This window comes from Pseudophryne corroboree, chromosome 2 (genome assembly GCF_028390025.1).
Source record: "Pseudophryne corroboree isolate aPseCor3 chromosome 2, aPseCor3.hap2, whole genome shotgun sequence".
Taxonomy (NCBI): Eukaryota; Metazoa; Chordata; class Amphibia; order Anura; family Myobatrachidae; genus Pseudophryne; species Pseudophryne corroboree.
The window spans coordinates 968,759,898-968,780,292 of NC_086445.1; the positions used below are offsets into that span (position 1 = coordinate 968,759,898).

The window sequence follows — 20,395 nt, forward strand, 5'->3', positions numbered from 1 at the left end:
TACCACCTTGCACATATCACTGGTTTATCACTTCCTTATGCTGTCTCCAGGCTTAATACATCTGCCCCTCAGCACCAAATTCTGTTAATAACTCTGAAATCATTACAGATTTAAATGAATAGTCCCATCACCCCACTTTAATAATCATTGGCTTGACAACACTGATATACAGGTTGAGTATCCCTTATCCAAATATTCCGAAATACGGAATATTCCGAAATACGGACTTTTTTGAGTGAGAGTGAAATAGTGAAACCTTTGTTTTTTGATGGCTCAATGTGCACAAACTTTGTTTAATACACAAATTTATTAAAAATATTGTATTAAATGACCTTCAGGCTGTGTGTATTAGGTGTATATGAAACATAAATGAATTGTGTAAATGTACACACACTTTGTTTAATGCACAAAGTTATAAAAAATATTGGCTATAATTACCTTCAGGCTGTGTGTATAAGGTGTATATGTAACATAAATGCAGTCTGTGCTTAGATTTAGGTCCCATCACCATGATATCTCATTATGGTATGCAATTATTCCAAAATACGGAAAAATCCGATATCCAAAATACCTCTGGTCCCAAGCATTTTGGATAAGGGATACTCAACCTGTATTTAACATCAACAACCACCAACCAAGCAGCTAATGAATGATTTCCAATTGCCACTGAATGATTACACCATTAAAATGTTAGAGTCTGTAATGAGGCATCACCTGAGGCAGTATTATGCATGGGTAATGAAATGTTGTAGCTGCATAGGAAGTTTCATTATCATATGACCCATGTAGCAAACTACAGTTAATGTACCTATTACAGTACTTAAAGTGACACTGGTTGCCTAATGGGCCTTATATAATCGCTGTGGCACAATGCTCCGTAAACAGTGGTATCAGAATGTTTTTAGGCTAGGCTAAAAAAAAATTTTTGGGCCCCCATATATAAAAAATAATTAATTTCTGTCCAGATGTATTACAAATCACATTCACGGACAGATACTCCAATAGGAGCCTGTCCCTGTGATGTATAAAGTAGTGATTGCATTAGTGATTGGTTTACTTTACGTTGAGGACTTACGCCACACGCGTGGTCATTAGACTGCGCAAGCGCCAGTGGTTGTCATCGGGTAGGGGTCCAGAGGATGCCTCTCCTGGAAAAATATGCAGTATGTAGCCCTTAGGCTGTAATGTCTAACAACATCGCTATTGCGAACGGAAACAGGGAGATATATTCAGGAGATACTTACACTATGGTGGTCATTCCGAGTTGTTCGCTCGCTAGCTGTTTTTAGCAGCCGTGCAAACGCTATGCCGCCTCCCACTGGGAGTGTATTTTAGCTTAGCAGAAGTGCGAACGAAAGGATCGCAGAGCAGCGGCAAAGTTTTTTTGTGCAGTTTTAGAGTAGCTCAATACCTACTCAGCGCTTGCGATCACTTCAGACCCTTCAGTTCCTGTTTTGACATCACAAACATGCCCTGTGTTCGCCCAGCCACGCCTGCGTTTATCTTGGCACGCCTGCGTTTTTCCAAACACTCCCTGAAAACGGTCAGTTGACACCCAGAAACGCCCACTTCATGTCAATCACTCTGCAGTCAGCAGTGCGACTGAAAAGCTTCGCTAGACCCTGTGTGAAACTACATCGGCCGTTGTAAAAGTACGTCGCACGTGCGCATTGCGCCACATACGCATGCACAGAAGTGCCGTTTTTTTGCCTCATCGCTGCACAGCGAACAAATGCAGCTAGCGATCAACTCGGAATGACCACCTATGTACTGTAAGTATCCCCTCAAAAACGTTAGTTTTCAGGGTATTTCCCACAAAATGTATATAATGAATACGCTCCTAAAACATAACTGTAACATGTGAGTTACTTACCTTCATAAGGAAGATGAAGAGATGGGATCCACTCATAGCTCCAACCATGGCTGAGATTGTGCATAGAGGATAATGACACTTAGCTTTTCTTCCCACTTACCGCTTACACAGTTTATTTTTTTCCTGAACACACTGGGAAATGGGTGGGAGGGTTCTGTTGGTGCCACAAAGGGGGAGGGGGTTTGAGTACAAGGTTTGGAATGAGGAAGGAACATATGAAGTTGGAGGTGAGCAGGCAAGTGCTTGTCCCAAAGGCAGAGCCAGCCCACAGTAACTAGACACATACTACATCAGTCAGAGTTAGGTGCAGGGAGGAGGAGGACTAAGAAGGTGGAAGGGTAAAGGCTGTGGGGAGGAAGGAGATGGAGCAGCAGGAAATGGCACTGTCTTCAATCAGAGGCTGCAGGCACGCTTCCTGTGGTAACCCTAGATGGCAGCTGCACTGTGCACCTCAACTCAGTACATTGACTTGCACCTCTCAAATATTGGGGATGAAAGGTGCCCCCCCCCCCATTCCATTACCTATGGGGGTAAACTTTTAGCTGATGCCTCCATGCCTTTACATTAAGTGCCCTCTATATCCTCACACTTGCCTTCTTCAATCTGTTGCTGTAGATTTTACAGGTAGACTCTTCTGTCTGCTTATCTTGCTGCCTGGACACATGACAAGATAAGCATGCCAAATGGTGTGAACCCCAAGTGTTTAAGTTGTCTGCAGGAGAGAGAAGGGAGAGAAAGAGGGAGGGGGGATGATCTGTGGTAGAATACAGTAAACTGGCTATTCCCAGTGTAGGGGCTATTCAAAAGAAAGCAAACCAAGCTCCAGCAAAGGAATGGACCGCATAGCAACAGTAGTTCCCCAGTTTATTTTAGCCACCTATTAGAGATCTACTTCAAGTATGCCACACAATGCCACAGTTCACATTTTGCTACATTGAAGTGCCCCAGTTCATATTATGCCATAGACTACCCAGGGCAGTAGGTAGGCCCTGGACAAAGCAATGCACTGGGGCCCCTACCCACTCATTCACAGGAATACATTAAAAATATCATAACTTACCACTCCCTTGGATCCTTGTGCCTTCTCTCCACATGCTTCATACAGTGAATGACTGTCAGCACTGTAATAGCTCCAGCCATCCACCAATCAGCAAGGTGACAGCCATTCACTGTCTAGATGCAGGCTAGAAGACAGGTAGAGAATGCTGCCCCTTTATTAATATGGCCCTGCAGGTACAGTATTCTATAATGGAGGTCAGTGTGCATGAGACTGAGGAAGACCATATGGCGATTGAACACATTTGGGGCGGTATCCTATTACCCACGGTAAAACATTGGACGCAAAAAACTAATGTTTTTTGTGATTTATCCTGATATTTCACAGATTTTTTTTTTTTTTACAGGCTATCCTATTAGATCATCTGTAAAAACATGCCCTTTCTCCCAAAAACACACAGGTTCAGTGAAACCAGTGTATTTTCGTGAGAAACAATCCTGTTTTAGCTTGAAAATGGGGCTGTTTCTGGGGATTTGGTTTCACCTGCCTGAGGCAGGATGAAACAAAATCCCTGAGAAGCCAAGGCGAACTGCAGTGCCTAATGCAGCAGCAGGCTGGGTCCGCAGTGAAGGTGCCGTGTCTCAGGAACTGGCACTCAGTGCCGGGACCCCCAGCGACGAAGCCGCAGCAGTGCCGCAGCCACCTCTTCTCCTGACCCCATCAGTGGTCACATGACGGGGGAGGTCAGCGCTACTCCAGGTGCTGTCAGGAGTTGGCAGCCGGTGCAGCACCAGAAGTCCCGATAATCCGCTGCTCGTGCCGGCTTATCGAGGCCAATAGGATAGCCCCTGGCTGAACAATTAGCCTCAGTGAAATACCGGGGCTAATTGGATATCCCCCTTGATCTACTGTACATGGAAACCAAGGAAGGAAGAAGTCTATAGTCTACTAAGAAGAAGACACATTTTAATTGAGTATTACCTGAGAACAATTCACTATTATGTTTGGCACCAGGCAAGGGCGATTTTCAGAAAGTCTTGTAGCACAGGTGGTGACATTCCGACACCAGCTTACAAATCTGCAGAAAGGGCACAAAAACATCTGTTTTTAATGTTATCAGTTATAAAGAGACTTGACTTCTTTCATAGCAGAAATACAACCGAGGCACAGATCAAAACTGCCACCTATCAATAAGTATGAGAAAAATGGCACTCACAGGTCTTCTTCAGAGGTTTAATAAAAAAAATCTTCAGCAATATTTCTGAACACTCATATTGAAACATCGCTGCAGGAACTTGTTTTCAGTATACTCACCTCCGTGATCAGCTGACCTGATTCCACCAAAACATGAATATAAATGGTCGATTGTAATATTTCCCAAACTCTCTTGATTCACATCCAACGTAGTTTTCATGGCACCCCTAGGTCAAGAAAAACACTAACCGCTTGTTAAGTAGTTAGGTACAAACAACGTTTACTAAATTATTTCACTTATTTATTACATAACACCAACTTTGTGTTTGAATTATCTGTCCTTTATTTTATCAATGATGTATCTCCTTTATAATAGCCCAGATCTGTGACTCTGTGTCTGTGTGTCTAACGCTGGGCGTGGCTAGGAGATCTCATTGGGTTAGCAGCAGGTCCATCACAACCAGTCCACAGCTGATTGGGCGAGAAACGCCCTCCCACACAGGTTACATCCAATAGGAGGCTCTGCCCTTTGGCTGCTGTGTGTTCCCAGAGCAGGATTAACAATGGGGCTGATGGAGCTGCAGCTCCAGGTCCACACCCCAAAATAGGCCCACTGCATCTGCAGCAACATACCCTCCAACAATTTACACAAAAACATTGGCACACATTCGTAAAGGGGGCGTGGTCACGTGTAAAGTGCCTTGACCACGCCCCTTTCCCTATACTTTCAATGGGAGTTTGGAGAGTCAGAAATCGGTACAGACCATAAAAAAAGGTATTGTACCTGCCAAAAAGGTGCAGCTGGAGGGTATGCCACTGTATCTGCAGCAAGTCTCTGCGCTGTAGATAGGGGGGAAAAATAATTTTACTGCAGCGTCCTATGGGGGTCATTCTGACTCGTTCGCACGCTACACTTTTTCGCATGCGAACGGGTCAGAACTGCGCATGCACGCAAGCGGCAATGCACAGGCGCAACGCTGCCTGGCAATGGGCGTCGCCGGGCAGCGACAAGAATAACGAAGAAAGCGTTTGCAGCGCCGAACACAAAAAGATTGACAGGAAGAGGCCGTCAACTGACCGTTTTCAGGGAGTGTCCGTCCCAACGCAGGCATGCCCAGCCGTTTCCTAGGAGGGATCCTGAAGTCAGCTCCGTCCTGGATGATCGCAGCTGGTGAGCAAGTCCTGAGCTGTGCAGAGACTGCAAACACTTTTGTTTGTGCAGCTCTCTGCACAAGCGTTTGCAGCCCTGCACAGCGATTCCCCCCTTCCCTGTAGGCGGCGACTACCTGATCGCAGCAGTGCTAAAAGTAGCCAGCTAGCGATCAGGTCGGAATGACCCCCTATGTCCTGCTGCCAGTCCACCTGTCCCCTCCGGCATAAAAAATCCCCACTCCCTAGCCGCGGCGCAGGTGGAACAAAAGCTGCTGTGACCACCGGCATAGATGTGTATGAAAGCGGTGCAGCGGAAGGCTTTCAGAGCACTCCCTGCACCGCATACTCTCTGAGCCCCGGAGCCTCCTCTGCGCGTGATGTCACAGAAGTGCCTCCCCACCACAGCCGCACCCAGATCCCCAGAGGCCCTGACTCCGCAACACAGCACCTGGGCTGCCGGCCTGGGAGCCCCGAGATGGCTAATGTAACGGATAGAGTGGGTGATATGGCAGAGGGTAATGTCTGGATGCTGAATCAATGTAAAAGGTGACCATGCTGTGCAGTGCAGTGGGTGTGCAGTGTCAATGACACTGCACAGCACTCTCACCTTTTACATTGATTCAGCGAGTCAGTCAGTTCTGCCAGCTAGTCACTATTGTTAGCACCGGTGTCCCAACGTGCCACATTACAGGTAAGTAGAAGCACTAAATAAACTATAGCTCCCAGCAGCCCCTAGCGCCGAAGCATTCTGGCGCTAAAAGCTGCTGAAAGCTGTAGTTTATTGAGAGCATCTTCTTCCCTGAAATGCGGTGCGTTGGGACACCGGCGCTAACAATAGTGATTGGCTGCTTGGCTGCTGTGCAAGTTTCTGGGAGAGCCACTGCCAAAGGGAGGACAGCAGCTTAGCTGCTTCCAAGAGGAGAAGCAGGAGAAGTATTACCCGCCCCTCCCCCACTCGCAGTACCTCCGGGGCCCATCCGCGGCACCCCCACACCCCCCCTTCACCACCCGCAGTGGCTCCGGACCCCCTTCCCCACCTGCAGCACCCCCACACATGCCCCTACCCCACCCGAGGCACCACTGCACCCACCCCTCCCTCGACACTCCCGCAACCACTCCTCCCCCACCCGCGGTGGTTCCGGACCCCCACCCGTGGCACCGACGCACCTGCCTCTCCCCCACCCGCGCCACCACCGCACCAGTCCCACCTGCGGCACCACTGCAATCGCCCCTCCCCCACCCGGCACCCCTGGACCCCTCCCCATCCACGTCTCACCCACCACTACCCCAACCACAGCACCTACTAGGTGATTCATCAGGCCCTGCATGCACTGTTCACGCCTTTACAAGGGGCTACGACCCCTTAACCATTGCACGCCCTTTGTCCGTGCAATATTTACCCACTCACACAATTATGATTGGAGGTAATATTCCATATAATACAAATATTGCATGCCACAAGGGTGTGCAAGGGTTAAGGGGGAGCAGCCCCTTATGACGGTGTGAAGAGCGCCCGTAGGGCGCGATGAATCACCTAGTTCTTTTACAATAATTAATATAATCACCTGTGTTAAAGTTTGTATCCTTATACATGATGGGCCTGGTTCTGAGGTACTGTATATACAAATCTGAATGCGTCCACATCTCGTATTTTTTAGCAAACTGCGCATGCGTTGCGACCTGCACCCTTCGCATGCATTAGCTATGGGTAAAGGCACCCATACTTTCCCTTATAATGCAGCAATGTCCCGATCCCCTGACAGCTGGGTCGACGAATCAGGAATATTAAACATGTTCAATCCTTAAGCAAAAGTAGAGTTTACACCATTTTCAGTCACATCTTCAATCATGTGCAAGCATGGGCCTTTATGAGTGATGATGGCAGTCCTTGTGGCCAGAGGCTGGTGATGATGCAATTGCATACAGTAGATGTGACACAGAATACAGGAGAGTGTTCACATACTGTAGGACTTTCAAAGCTGGCACAATAGCAACCACAGTACATGCTACTTAGGATTAGGCCCTTATCTTTATTTCATATACTGTATCTATAACCATATAACAGTATCATTACCATGGTTCCCAATCCACCCTTCCCCACATACCAGAGCTGAATATGCAGTGTCAGCACCTACAGAAATCAGTATCAAACAGACAGCAGTTGGCACTCAACAACTGGGAAAAATTTAATGGTAAAAAAAACATTCAAGATACCTATTGTAAAGTGACAGTGACACCACAGGTCTTCAGTCGGGACTAGCAAGCAAGCTTCACAAAGCTAATTACCTCAAACTTTAGCTTGGAGTCTGAAGAAAGACACTAAGGGGTGTATTCAATACCTGTCGGAAACTGCCGTCAGGTCGGAAAGATGTCAGTTTCTGACAGATTTTGGTCGGAAGGGGTTCTGACCTATTCTATGCAGCCCCGTTTTTTTCCGACAAGCCGGGAAATCCGACTTGTCGGAAAGCTGTCGGAATGCACGTATTCCACCGATCCGCATGCTTCTGTCGGAAAGGGGACCAAATCTGACAGGTTTTGGTCCCGTTTCTGACAATGTCAATCCGACTTTGTAAAAACTCGGATTGACGTTGCCACCGCTTCCTCCATTCACCTTGAGGGGAGCAGTGCCAGGGTCAGGAGTGGCGGCGGTATGAGGAGAGTGGCGCCAGGGTGAGGCGGAGTGGCGCCGGGTTGAGTGGAGCGATGAGGGGTTAGGAGAGCAGTGCCGTGGTTAGGGGAGCGGCACCAGGGTGAGGGGAGTGGTGAGGGGGTTAGGAGAGCGGCGCCGGGGTCAGGGGAGCGGTGCCGAGGTGAGGGGAGCGGTGAGGTGAGCAGCAGCAGCCAAATCCGACAGTCGAATTTGGCAACTCTTTGAATAGGGGTTGTCGGATCCATTCTGACAAATTCATGCCGGAATGGATCCGACTCTTACTGAATACACCCCATAGAGGTGATGAAGGAGGAGAAAAGACAGGGAACGGAAGAGAGGGCCAGGGCTACACATTTAGCAACATAGCCGGACACTACAGGATGTAGGCTGTGAAAGTGGCCGCATGTTGCCTCTAAGGCTGTAGGCAGTGCGTGAACATCCTGAAAACTTACTATGGAATCACCTGCCAGTGACACCTATGCCGGTGTTCTGCGCAGTGTCATAACTAGGCATTTTAGCGCTGTGTACAAGAAACGGCATTGGGGCCCTCCCCATGCAAGACAGGGGCAGTGCGCGCTGCAGGTGCACAAAAATATATATAGAGGCGTGGCTTCATGGAGAAGGGGCGTGACCACAAAATAATAGCAATTCATACTACGGTGCACAGTAGTCTTTATTATTCAAATTATGCTGCACAGTAGCGCCACTACACCAGGTAGAGCCCCTTTTACACATTACAGCAGACAGTCCCCCTTTTTACACATTACGGCAGACAGCGTCCCCTTTTTACACATTACGGCAGACAGCGTCCCCTTTTTACACATTACGGCAGACAGCGTCCCCTTTTTTTTTTACACATTACAGCAGACAGCGTACCCCTTTTTTACACATTACAGCAGACAGCGTCCCCTTTTTACACATTACGGCAGACAGCGTCCCTTTTTTACACATTATGGCAGACAGCGTCCCCTTTTTTTACACATTACGGCAGACAGCGTCCCTTTTTTAAACATTACGGCAGACAGCGTCCCCCTTTTTTACACATTACAGCAGGCAGCATCCCCTTTTTTTACACATTACGGCAGACAGCGTCCCCTTTTTTTACACATTTCGTCAGACAGCAGCCCCTTTTTTACAAATTACGCCAGACAGCGTCACCTTTTTTACACATTACGGCAGACAGCGTCCCCTTTTTACACATTACGGCAGACAGCGTCCCTTTTTTACACATTATGGCAGACAGCGTCCCCTTTTTTTACACATTACGGCAGACAGCGTCCCCTTTTTACACATTACGGCAGACAGCGTCCCCATATTTACACAGTACGGCAGACAGCGTCCCCCTTTTTACACATTACGGCAGACAGCGTCCCCTTTTTACACATTACAGCAGACAGCGTCCCCATTTACACAGTACGGCTGACAGCGTCCCCCTTTTTACACATTACGGCAAATGGTGTCCCCCTTTATACACATTGCAGCAGCCAGCGTCCCCCTTTTTACACATTGTGGCAGCCAGTCCCCCTTTTTACACATTACGGCAGACAGTCCCCCTTTTTACACATAACGGCAGACTGTGTTCCCCTTTTTACACATTGTGGCAGCCAGTCCCCCTTTTTACACTTTATGGCAGACGGTGTCCCCCAGAGAGAGAGAGAGAGATACTTACCATCTCCCCGCTGACAGTCAGGCTCCTCGTGCTGGCAGCTCCCTCGGTGCAGGCATCGGAGAAGGAGGAGGAGGGAGCGGGACTGGAGCCGCAGCAGCGCTATGTCATTGGTAGTACAGCAGTCCCCTCTTCTTCCATATAGGCTGCCCGGCGCCACTGTGATTGCTCGGATGGAGGAAGCGCATCCCAGCATTCACAGCAGCGCCGGGCAGCCTATACGGAAGGAGAGGGGACTGCTGCAGCGGCGCTTACTACCAATGACATAGCGCTGCTGCGGCTCCAGTCCCCCTCCCTCCTCCTCCTTCACCGCTACCCGGCGCGGCTGCTGCTCTCTCCTCCCCAGCGCGGCACACGGCACACAGCAGAGGCGGCATGTAATGAGTCAATTTGACTCATTACATGCTGCTGGCCGTTGCGCCCTCAGGGCAACTGCGCTGTGTGCCAGGCACACCTGGCACACATGTAGTTACGGCCCTGGCTCTGCGACACACAGTTTGGGAACTACTGGCATATTGAGAACTTTTACAGCTTGAAGTGTGATCAATATTATTATTATTGTCAATATTCTATTACTTTAGTGAGTGTCCTGGGTTGGATTTGGGAGACCGGCAGTCAGGATGCCAGCGGGTGAAAATAGAAGCAATCCCTAACACTCCCCCTAACCCTCCCTCCTTGTAGCCTAACCTTAACTCTCCCCCCACCACAGCCTAACCATAATCCCCCCCACAGCCTAACCCTCCCCCCGCAGCCAAACCCTAACCGCCCCCGCAGCCTAACACTAACTTCCCCCAGATACTTACATTCGGGATTCCGACGCTGGCATTCTGACAAGTGTTGGTATTCTGGTGCCGTCATCCTGAGCACTGGCGTCCCATATGCCAACTACATTCCAGTAACCTAACTTAAAGTCTAAGATTCTTTGTGAAAACAAATGATATATCTGTGTGAGTGTATTTTGTACTAATAAAACATATTCATCGTCTTTCTGTGGGTAAACAACATGGTATCCGGACTACAGATCGACACACCTTAGGTCAACACCAATTGGTCGTCATGCCTTATGTCGACACCTGCTATAGGTCAACATGGACAAAAGTTCGACATGTACTAGGTCGACATGGAAAAAGGTTGAAATTAGTTTTTTAATTTTTTTAAAATAATTTGAAGTTTTTCGTACTTTACGATCCATGTGGACTACGACTGAGAACGGTAACCTGTGCCGAGCGAAGTGGTAGCGGAGCGAGGCACCTTTGCGAGGGGACTCGGTGCACTAATTGGGTTTCCCGTCACCTGGCGCAGAAAACTACACAAATCCCCCCCATTAAAAATGCACGTCGACCCTTTCCATGTCGACATTGTTCATGTCGACATTTTGTCCATGTCGACCTATTTCAGGTGTTGACCTAAGGTGTGTCGACTGTCGACCAATTGGTGTCGACCTTTTTGGTGTTGACCTGGAGTCCCATACCCAACAACACAATAACAATTTTAAATTCCTGGACATTTTGAAGTGAATGTGTTTAGGAAACATGTTATTCCCATATCATGACTCTAGTCCACGTTCTATTCAGTTTGGCAGTAAAATGCCCTATATTGTCCAATGATATGTCATTTTACATTTACAGTAACACTGATGTGTCTTGTTATACTGTTGTTGTTTTTTTTGTAAACACATTTTATTGTATTTTCAAAGGTGAATATATTTTACAATCACAATGGGAGACACTCCCTGTAATAGGTAAAAGTAAACCAAACAACAGGACATATATTTAAGGAGTGAGAGAGAGTAACATATACCCTTCAAACTGCGGATTTGTTAAGACAATACAGACAAACCAAAAGATGAGACAGGAACAAAAGGAATTAGAACTAGAGGCGGGGGGGGGGGGGGACTAAGATAGATTGGGAAGGGGGGGGGGAGGAGGAGGGTTAGACCAAGGATACCAGTGTACAGTGTATTATAAGCAAATGAATGACAGATGGATACAATCTTAAACTGTAAAGGAGAGGAAGCGTTTGCCGGAGTACATATGTCCATAATATTGTAACAGATTCCAGATAATGGTACCACACAAGGAGGTGGAATAGCAGGAGGCCTTCAGCAAACAAAGTGGGATTTTATTCTGGACCAGTCTTGGTTCCCAAAGTATAGCGAAAATGTTCGTTTTGATTGAGTGTCCAACGAGCACATAAACGAGTCCCATTTATTGTGGTATGAGGATAAGGACAATGGTTCATTGAGAAGCAAAGATCTCATGTCAAAATACATTAACTGGAGAAGATGAGATTTCAACTCTTGTATAGTGGGAGCCGTTTTTTTAATCCAATGGAGTAGTACTAACTTTTTTGCCAGAGCTAAAATAATGACAAGGAAGGGGATTCGTGTATGGGGTCGAGGACCCAGCACCCAACCGTCAAACCAAAATAATAAACATGCTTCAGGTGAGGGTGAGAGCGAGACATTAAGAATTTCGTTGATATAACCCATTAACTTACACCAGAATCTATATATGTTGGAACAACCCCAAAAACAGTGAAAAAACTTTGCATTAGACATAGAGCATTTCATACAGACACCTAGTTCATTACCGGACATGTGTTTCCTCTGGGCGGGAGAGATGTAGGCCCTATGAATAAATCTAAAGTGGGTCTCCTGTAAGTAGGCAGATTGCAAATGTTTAGAGTATGAGAAGTATCGGGAAAACAGGAGATCAGAGCATGTAGTGAGGGAAGGTATATCCGCGACCCAGCTGCAGAGTATTTTCTTCGAAAGTAGGGTGACCTCTAGTTTGGCAGAAATGAGCCGGGGATAGACGTAATGAAGTCTGTATCCTATGGCTGAACGGGACTGTAGGAGGTGGAGAATGATGTGTGTGTTGGTCGGAGGGGGGACTGGGTGGGGGAGTGATTGCGCATAATGTCTGACCTGGAGGTATAGCTAAAACATGCTGTTGGGAAGAGAGAACTGTTGCTGGATATCAGCGAAGGGGAGGACATTGCCACCTGGGTCGAATACCTTGTTCACGAGAGCCACACCCTTTTGTCTCCAAACCCGGAACGCAGGGTTGTTCAGGGAGGGGGAGAAGTCAGGGTTACCCCAGAGGGGGAGATACGGGGAGAACCGAAAATCCCTTTTCAGCTTCTTGTGAAGACTTGGGAGAATGCAGGAATAGGTGCGCCAAATAAACAATAATTACAAATAGATGTTTGGTATAATAATTTTCAGACTAGTGACCATATAGTTTTAAATTGTATCTTTTATTCAAAATGATGTTGTGTCTGCATCTGCTGCATTCATATATGAGCTTATGCAGTTCTTAAAAAGTGGTTGTGGTTAGAATGGGGAGGGGGACGGGGCGGTGGGGAATGGGGGGGAAAAATGCGTCTGTGTATCTGGAGATACAGTGGCAAGTCCGTTTAAGTGAAAGTAGAGACACTCAGATAGGTGGCGTCCCACCTCTGTAGTGTCTGTAGTTCTGCTATAATAACCAGAGCCTCTGGTGGGTGTCTGTAATAATGTCCAATATGGAAAGAGTTCAAAAAACAAATAGGGGTACCCCCGGAGGGCCGCTATCGGCACGGGATCCTGATGGTGGCTACTAGTCAGGTAATGAGGGCTCCGGACATACCGTCCACTCCTGTGCTCTGACAAAACGCGGTGTCGCTCTTATGAGCGCAGCGTGGTTGTCTGTGCGATTAGGGAAGCGGTTACCGTCTTGGAGAGGGAGGAAGACAACTGCTTCTAGCCCTGCTGGGCTGTCTGCCGTGTCTTCTCCTCTCCTACAGAGTCCCTTACCTTGTCCTCGTAGCTCCGTCTTGTTTCCTCTTGCCGGCGGCCTGCTCCGTTCTTCCTAGTCGATGGTGTCCTTCTTTTGCTTCTGGGTTGTTCCGGTCACGTGACCGCGGTGTTCCCTCGGTAAAGTGGCTGTTCTTTTTCACCCGTCCTCGTTTTTCTCTCCCTTAGGCTCTGTTGAAGTTAAAGGGGATGAGTAAAGTATTCTGTGGTGCTGTGTTCTTCCAACGCGTATCGGCCCGTTACGGCCTTCGTCAGGGTATCTATTTCGGCCATGTTTGATGTGGGCTGTTATAGCCCATCTTTGAAAAAAGTCTCTGTCTCATTGGTTCTCTGTGCAATTAGGGGCGGGGTAGGGGGCGGGTTAGAGGGGGAATGGTGCATCCCCCACATTTTTGCCGGATATGCAACAATATTGTTTCATTCATTCTGTCTTTTTCAAATGTGCTATTCCTCTGAATGCACCATTCCCCCTCTAACCAGTCACCAGCATAGCGGAAGAAAACAGAAGTGGTATAAGATTTGAAATCAGGAATCCCCAGGCCTCCCAATTTTTTAGGAAGCATAAATTTGGCCAGAGCAATTCGGGGGCGCCTTCCATTCCATAGCAACGAGGAGATGGCGGAGTTGATGGAGAGGATATCACCATTGGTGAGGACAACAGGCAGCATTTGAATCATATAAAATATTTTAGGGAATATAACGGTCTTAACCGCCGACGCCCTCCCCAATAGAGATAAAGGAAGATGGTTCCACAACAGCATCAAGGCAGTCACTTTTTGAATAATGTGGGAGAAATTTGCCTTATATAAGTCTTCTACCCTGCTGGTGACATGGACCCCAAGATATTTGATTTGAGACAAATTAATCTGAAACCAGGAGAAAGCAGGAGCAGAGGATAGATCTAAGGAATATGAACCTATCGGCATCAATTCCGATTTTTCTACATTTACTTTATAGCCGGAAACTGAGCCGAAGGCTTCGATCAGGGTCATAATGTGTGGGATCGAGGTAAGTGGGTCAGTGATGAAGAGTAGCATATCATCTGCATAGAGGGAAACTTTTAATACACAGTTGGAGATTGTTATACCCTTAATTCCAGATGAGTTGCGTAATAGGATGGCAAGTGGCTCGATGGCAATTGCAAAGAGGAGAGGGGAAAGAGGGCACCCCTGTCACGTACCCCTGTATAAGGGGATGCGGTCCGAAATCTGGCCGTTACATAGTATCTGAGAGATGGGATTGGAGTATAAAAGTTTAATAGAAGAGATGAAGGTAGAGGAAAACACAAAATTAGACATGGTATTAAAAAGGTATGGCCACAGAACAAGGTCACAGGCCTTTTCTGCGTCTAGTGACAGGATGACGCCTGGTGGGGAAGAGCCTGAGGTGTGTTGTAAATGTTGTATTGCCGATATGACCTTCCGTACATTCAGGACCGAGTGCCTACCTGAAATAAACCCGGTTTGATCCGGATGTATAATAGAAGGTAAAATATTTTTAAGCCTTTCAGACAAAATCTTAGTAAGACTCTTATAATCTGAGTTCAACAAGGAAATCGGCCTATAAGAGGCTGGCAGGGTCAGATCCCGCCCTGGCTTAGGTAAAATCCTGATATAAGCGGCATTAAAATATAAAGGGGCCTGACCCGACCGCAATATGTGATTAAAAAAGAGCACCAATGTGTCCTGAATGCACGGAAGCATCAGCTTGTAGAAGCTACTACCAAACCCATCGGGGCCCGGGGCTGTGCCGAGACTTCCGCTGGGCTTATGGGGGCCGTCAAATCTGTATCTAGTGTCGTGGATAATCTAGGGGGAACGTATTCAGAATCAGGGAGAGACATGGAGGAGGTGAATGTGTCATTCTCAGGGGAGAGAGAAGGGCCAGGTGAGTAAAGGGAAGCATAGAAGTCCTTGAGGACAGAGACAATTTGGACATTGGAGGATGTCAGGGATCCGTCTGGTTTCCTTAGGGGGTGAACTAAAGAGGAGGGTCTCGTGCCATTTAACGTTAGTTAGCAGTTTACCGGACTTGTTCCCAAACCGGTGGTAGCGATAATTAACCGCATATAAGGATTTATTACCTCTACTGTTTAAGTATTCGTTGAAGTGAGTCTTAGCAGTGAGGTATACTTGCTTATTGGTCACCGTAGGGCTTTGGCAATAAGCTGAGTAGGCAGTGGATAGCAGACTTTGCAATGATAAATAAGTGGCGGCGTAAGATTTGTTTAGACGGGCCACATATGAAAGAATGTTTCCCCGTAGGACCAACTTAGCCGCTTGCCAAAATAGAGGGGGATTGACAATCGCGTGGGACCGATTATTTGCGTGGTGTTCCTCCCAACTAGTTTGAAGCATAGATTTAAATTCCAAGGAGGTCAAAAGGTGGGATGGGAAACACCATATGACTTTGTTTAGGGGTTCGTCAGAAACGTGTAAAGAGAACCACTGCAGAGAGTGATCCGAGACAGATATCGGCTCAATCTCCATGTACGAGACTCTCGTGAACAAGGCCAGGGACAGCAACAGGTAGTCTATGCGGGACAGGGTGTGATAGGCTGCAGACATACAGGTATACATTTTGACAGTGGGATTTATAACTCTCCAGATGTCCACTAGGGACAATTGTGTGGTAAAATGGGGAATACCGTACTTGGGAAGTGAGAAAGAGTTTGAGGGGGCAGATGACCTGTCCAGGAAAACATCTGAGATGAGGTTAAAATCACCGCAGACCATCAGACCCTCATCCATATAAGGTGTCAATAGCGTAATCAATTTCACAAAGAAGTGTCTTTTGTATACTGTCGGGGCATATACATTACATAAAGTGTATAGTTTGGAGTGTAGTGTAATGTGTGCGATGACAAACCTGCCTTCCGTGTCAGGAATCATTTTTAGAAACTCGCAGGGGAGCTGACGTTTAATCAATATGGCTACTCCACGGGACCTGGAATTAAAAGAAGCACTAGCTAATAATTGACACCCCAACATTTGTAGTTTCAACATTTCCGCAGGAACCAAGTGTGCCTCCTGAACAAAAACAATATCTAAATGTAATCTATTACAGTACAGCCAAATTTTCCTCCGCTTCGCAGGGGAGTTAAAGCCCCCCACATTTAAGGACCCAATCTTAATTTCAGCCATATTGTATACACATGCATTGTAATCTGAATTGTAAGGTATCCAGGGAGAAGGAGCGTGGAACTAGTAGAGTCCATAGAGGGGCAGGGAGGAGGTGGGACACTGGGGAAACAACAGAGGGGGGGGGACACAAAGACAAGGACAAAACACTAAAGAACCCGCCTAGCGCGTTAAGGACAGCTATGAAACATTCACATAACTTCCGGAAGCCCGGAAAAATTTGGAGAACCCATAGGTACAGAGACCAAACCAACATAAACCTGGAGCATTACTCCCTCCGTGCCCGGGGAGAATTGAGATCATGAAACCTCATCTTAAGGCGGGACAACATGTAATGGAGCAGGAACCATGTATGAACATAAAGAACAAAAATTGCAAAGACTTGAGCCTCAAACTTTGGGACAAAGCAGTTTGCATGCGGTGAGCAGCAACAGCAAAGCGATGAAAACTGGTGAGATCCGCAGGGTCAATTAGGGTCAGAGATGTCCGCATCTGAGCGAGAGCGACCTTCGCAGAAGAAATCAGCAGCGTCATCCGGGGTGGTAAAGTCATAATGTCTATCCTTGTCGAAGATCCTTAACTTAGCGGGATATATCAGTGCAAATTTTCTCTTGTCGGCAATGAGCCGGGAGCAGATAGGGGAGAAGGCACGTCGTGCTTTCGTCAATTCGGCAGAAAAGTCTTGAAAAAGTCTGAGATTTTTGCCTTCCCAATTCAGGACAACCATATTTCCAACTTATGTGTGTAACTCAGAAATTTAAAGATGGTCACTCTGGGGCGGGTGTCAGTCTGGCGGGGAGGGGGGCCAATACGATGCACCCGTTCTATAACCATATCTTTACAGGCATCCTGGATGCCAAGGAGTGTGGGTAATGTGTTAGTGACAAAATTCTCCAAGGAGGCCCCTTTTAGGGATTCAGGCAAACCCACGATTCTGATGTTATTTCGTCTGGAACGATTTTCGATTTCCTCCAGCTTATTAATAAAGGCATAATTGTCTTTTTCAAGACGTTTAATTTCACACTGCATATCAGCAATATTGTGAGCCATGGAGCCTATCCTGTTCTCCGCTGTGGAGACCCGTGTGTTTAAGTGCTGCAGCTGTGCTGTAATATCACTCACCGCCTTGGTCAGCAGCGGGCCCATGGTGGATGAGATGGCGTCCACCAGATCCCCATACAGAAGCGGGCTGTCACGGTGCCTGGGTGAGGATGTCGGGTCAGAGTCCTGCGTATCCGCCACAGACTTCTTGGACGCCGGGGTGTGATCGAGGGAGACGCCGTCCGGCGTCATGACAGGAACCGCTCCTCTCTTTACTTGTAGCAGCGCCTTCTGCTGTGAGCGCGGCGGCTGCGTGGCTGTTACAAATTTGTCCATCACAGGTAGACCCCAGGTGGGGAGGGTTAAAGAGGTGAAGTTTGGAGGTGGCAAGGCCTTGTAAAAGTGCCAAATTAGCCGGGCACGGAGCGGAGCTGTGAGATGGAGCAGCTCACTCCATGCACCCGGAACCGGAAGTGGTCTTGTTGTACTGTTAATATGTGCATATACTGTAGCCTGTACCCAGAGGCGTAACAAGGGTAGGGAGAGTAGGGCTCATGCCCTGGGCACTGTGGCAAATCCACCTGAGGGGGGTACCGCTGGCGAGGATCGTGTCACTGTCATCCCAGCAGAGTACTCCCGGCGCCCACTCAGCGGAGTAGACCCCCCCAAATAAATTATCTTTGTAGCAGTAGCTGGCCGACAGTGGCACCATCATCCCCGCCTCCCCTTGCCCGTGGAGAGATGAGGAAGTTTGAGGATCACCTGAGGCTGCCTGCTCTGCTCTCACGTCCCCTGCACGCCATTGAGCGGAGCGGGTGGAGCCAGGTGGCCGTGGATGCAGTGGGAATGGAGGCTACAAGATGTTTATGGCGGAGGGTCTCAGAGAATAGAGTGCGGGCTGCCCCTGGAAGCAGGTTCCGGGAGCAGGAACAGTGCAGCACCGGCCCGTCTGTCCTGTGCTGCTGCCGCCAGGTATCTGATTCCAGGGTCAGGGGTTGTGCACTATTGGGCATGATTCTGCAGTGTGCACTGTATTTACAGTTCATGTGATCACTGCTGTCTGACTGTGCACTTGTCACTAGGGCTCTGTCTATATAAACTGTACTGTACATACATTGAAAATGAAAACTGACCTTTGTCCATATAATATACATATACTATGCATAAGTGTGTGCAATGTCCGGCTCCCGCCGAGCGTGCTGATCAATTCCTCCCACATGATTCCTCCCCTATGCTGCGCCTGGCCTTTTCTAATTTAGTGTCGGGCGTCAACTAATCGGAGCTCACGGACCAACAGCGTCGGCTCCTGATTCGCTGCCAGACTACAAGCTTTGATTGGCTCATGAGCCGGCGCCATATTTCAAATGGCCCCTGGAGGACTTTAGTGAAGGGCAGGACTCAGGAGAGGCACACGCTCCCCTCAAACAGGAGCAGTAGCAGAAGCCTAGCAGCAGTTAGCACTACTGGGGGTATTACGTGTATTTGGCACTGCTGGGAGCATTTCATGTATCTGGCAATGCTGGGGGTATTACGTGTAACTGCCACTGCTTGGGGCATAACGCTTGTCAAGCATGGCTAGGGGTATTATGTGTACCTGGCACTGCTGTAGGCATAATGTGTATCAAGCACGGCTGGGGGTATTATGTGTATCTGGCACTGTTGGGGGCATACCGCATGGCATAATGTGAATTTGGCTCATACCGTGTGGCTTAATGTGAATTTGGATCATACCGTGTGGCATAATGTGAATTTGGCTCATACTGTGTGGCGTAGTGTGAACTTCGGCTTATGCTGTGTGGCGCAACATGAAATTCAGCTCATGCCGTGTGGCATAATGTGAATTTGGCTCATACTGTGTGGCGTAGTGTGAATTTCGGCTTATGCTGTGTGGCATACAATCAATTTTGGCTCATACCATGTGATGTAATGTGAAGTTCAGCTCATATCGTGTTGCGTAATGTGAATTTCGGCTCATACCGTGTGGCTTAATTTAAATTTGGCTTGTCAAAGTCGAAAAATATTGTAATGCATGCCCCATGTACTAACCCCATGCACATGCCCGCTGCGCGTGCACTCAGTCTGCCGTGCGTGCACATATCCGCAATTTGCGTAAAGTAGCTTTCCACGGTCATGCGCTTTAGAGCGTGGTATGCACATTTACGGTAGAGTTTGTGAGCGCATAGAGGGTTATTAGAACATTACATATTTAACCCAAATAGTGTACATTTTAGATATAGTTCCCCTAGACCGCATCAGCGAGTATCAATAGTTTAAACAGTTCCAGGACTAAGGGATTCGCCTTTGCATGATAGGAAGGGTCAGACAAAGGTTAGAAGGTGATGTCTAGTATCCAGCTGTAGGGTATTTTAAGGTTAACATTCCGGTGTTAGTTAGAGAAAGATCGCATGATCCTGCGTATAGTTATGTACAGAAGTAGAATATAGATATTAACTGTATTTACTGTATATTATGTATGCGGCGGGAATCCAGAGGATACCACCCACAAGAGCAGTTGGGGAAAGACATCGCCCATCTATTCAAATCAACCTATAACCTCTTCTGTAATGTAAAGACACATCCCTGTGTCCAATGGACAATGAGATTACAGTGACCATTGTATTGTGTATGCATGTTGTGTATAAAAAACCCATTGTTGCCTGGCCGGTCAGAAGACTCTGAACGCTATCTGTATGACCAGCGGAGGACCGGCCGGGTTGCACTTGCGAACATTCTCACGTATGTACATTCTTTGTAGCCATTATTCTGTTTAGATTTATCTTGTTAGCCTGTAGTGTATGATTTGTACTGTTTTACCTTTTGGAATTAATCCACTGTGGCCTTAGAACCCTGTAGTTTCAACTACAAATCAGTGTTGTGTCTTCA

At 47.5% G+C, this 20,395-nt stretch overlaps 1 protein-coding gene across 2 annotated transcripts in view; it reads left to right on the plus strand.

The window, feature by feature from the left end:
* CHODL (chondrolectin) overlaps nt 1-20,395 on the plus strand; it is a 208,523-nt gene that overhangs the window by 166,373 nt on the left and 21,755 nt on the right. The gene's annotated exons all lie outside the window — the stretch shown is intronic.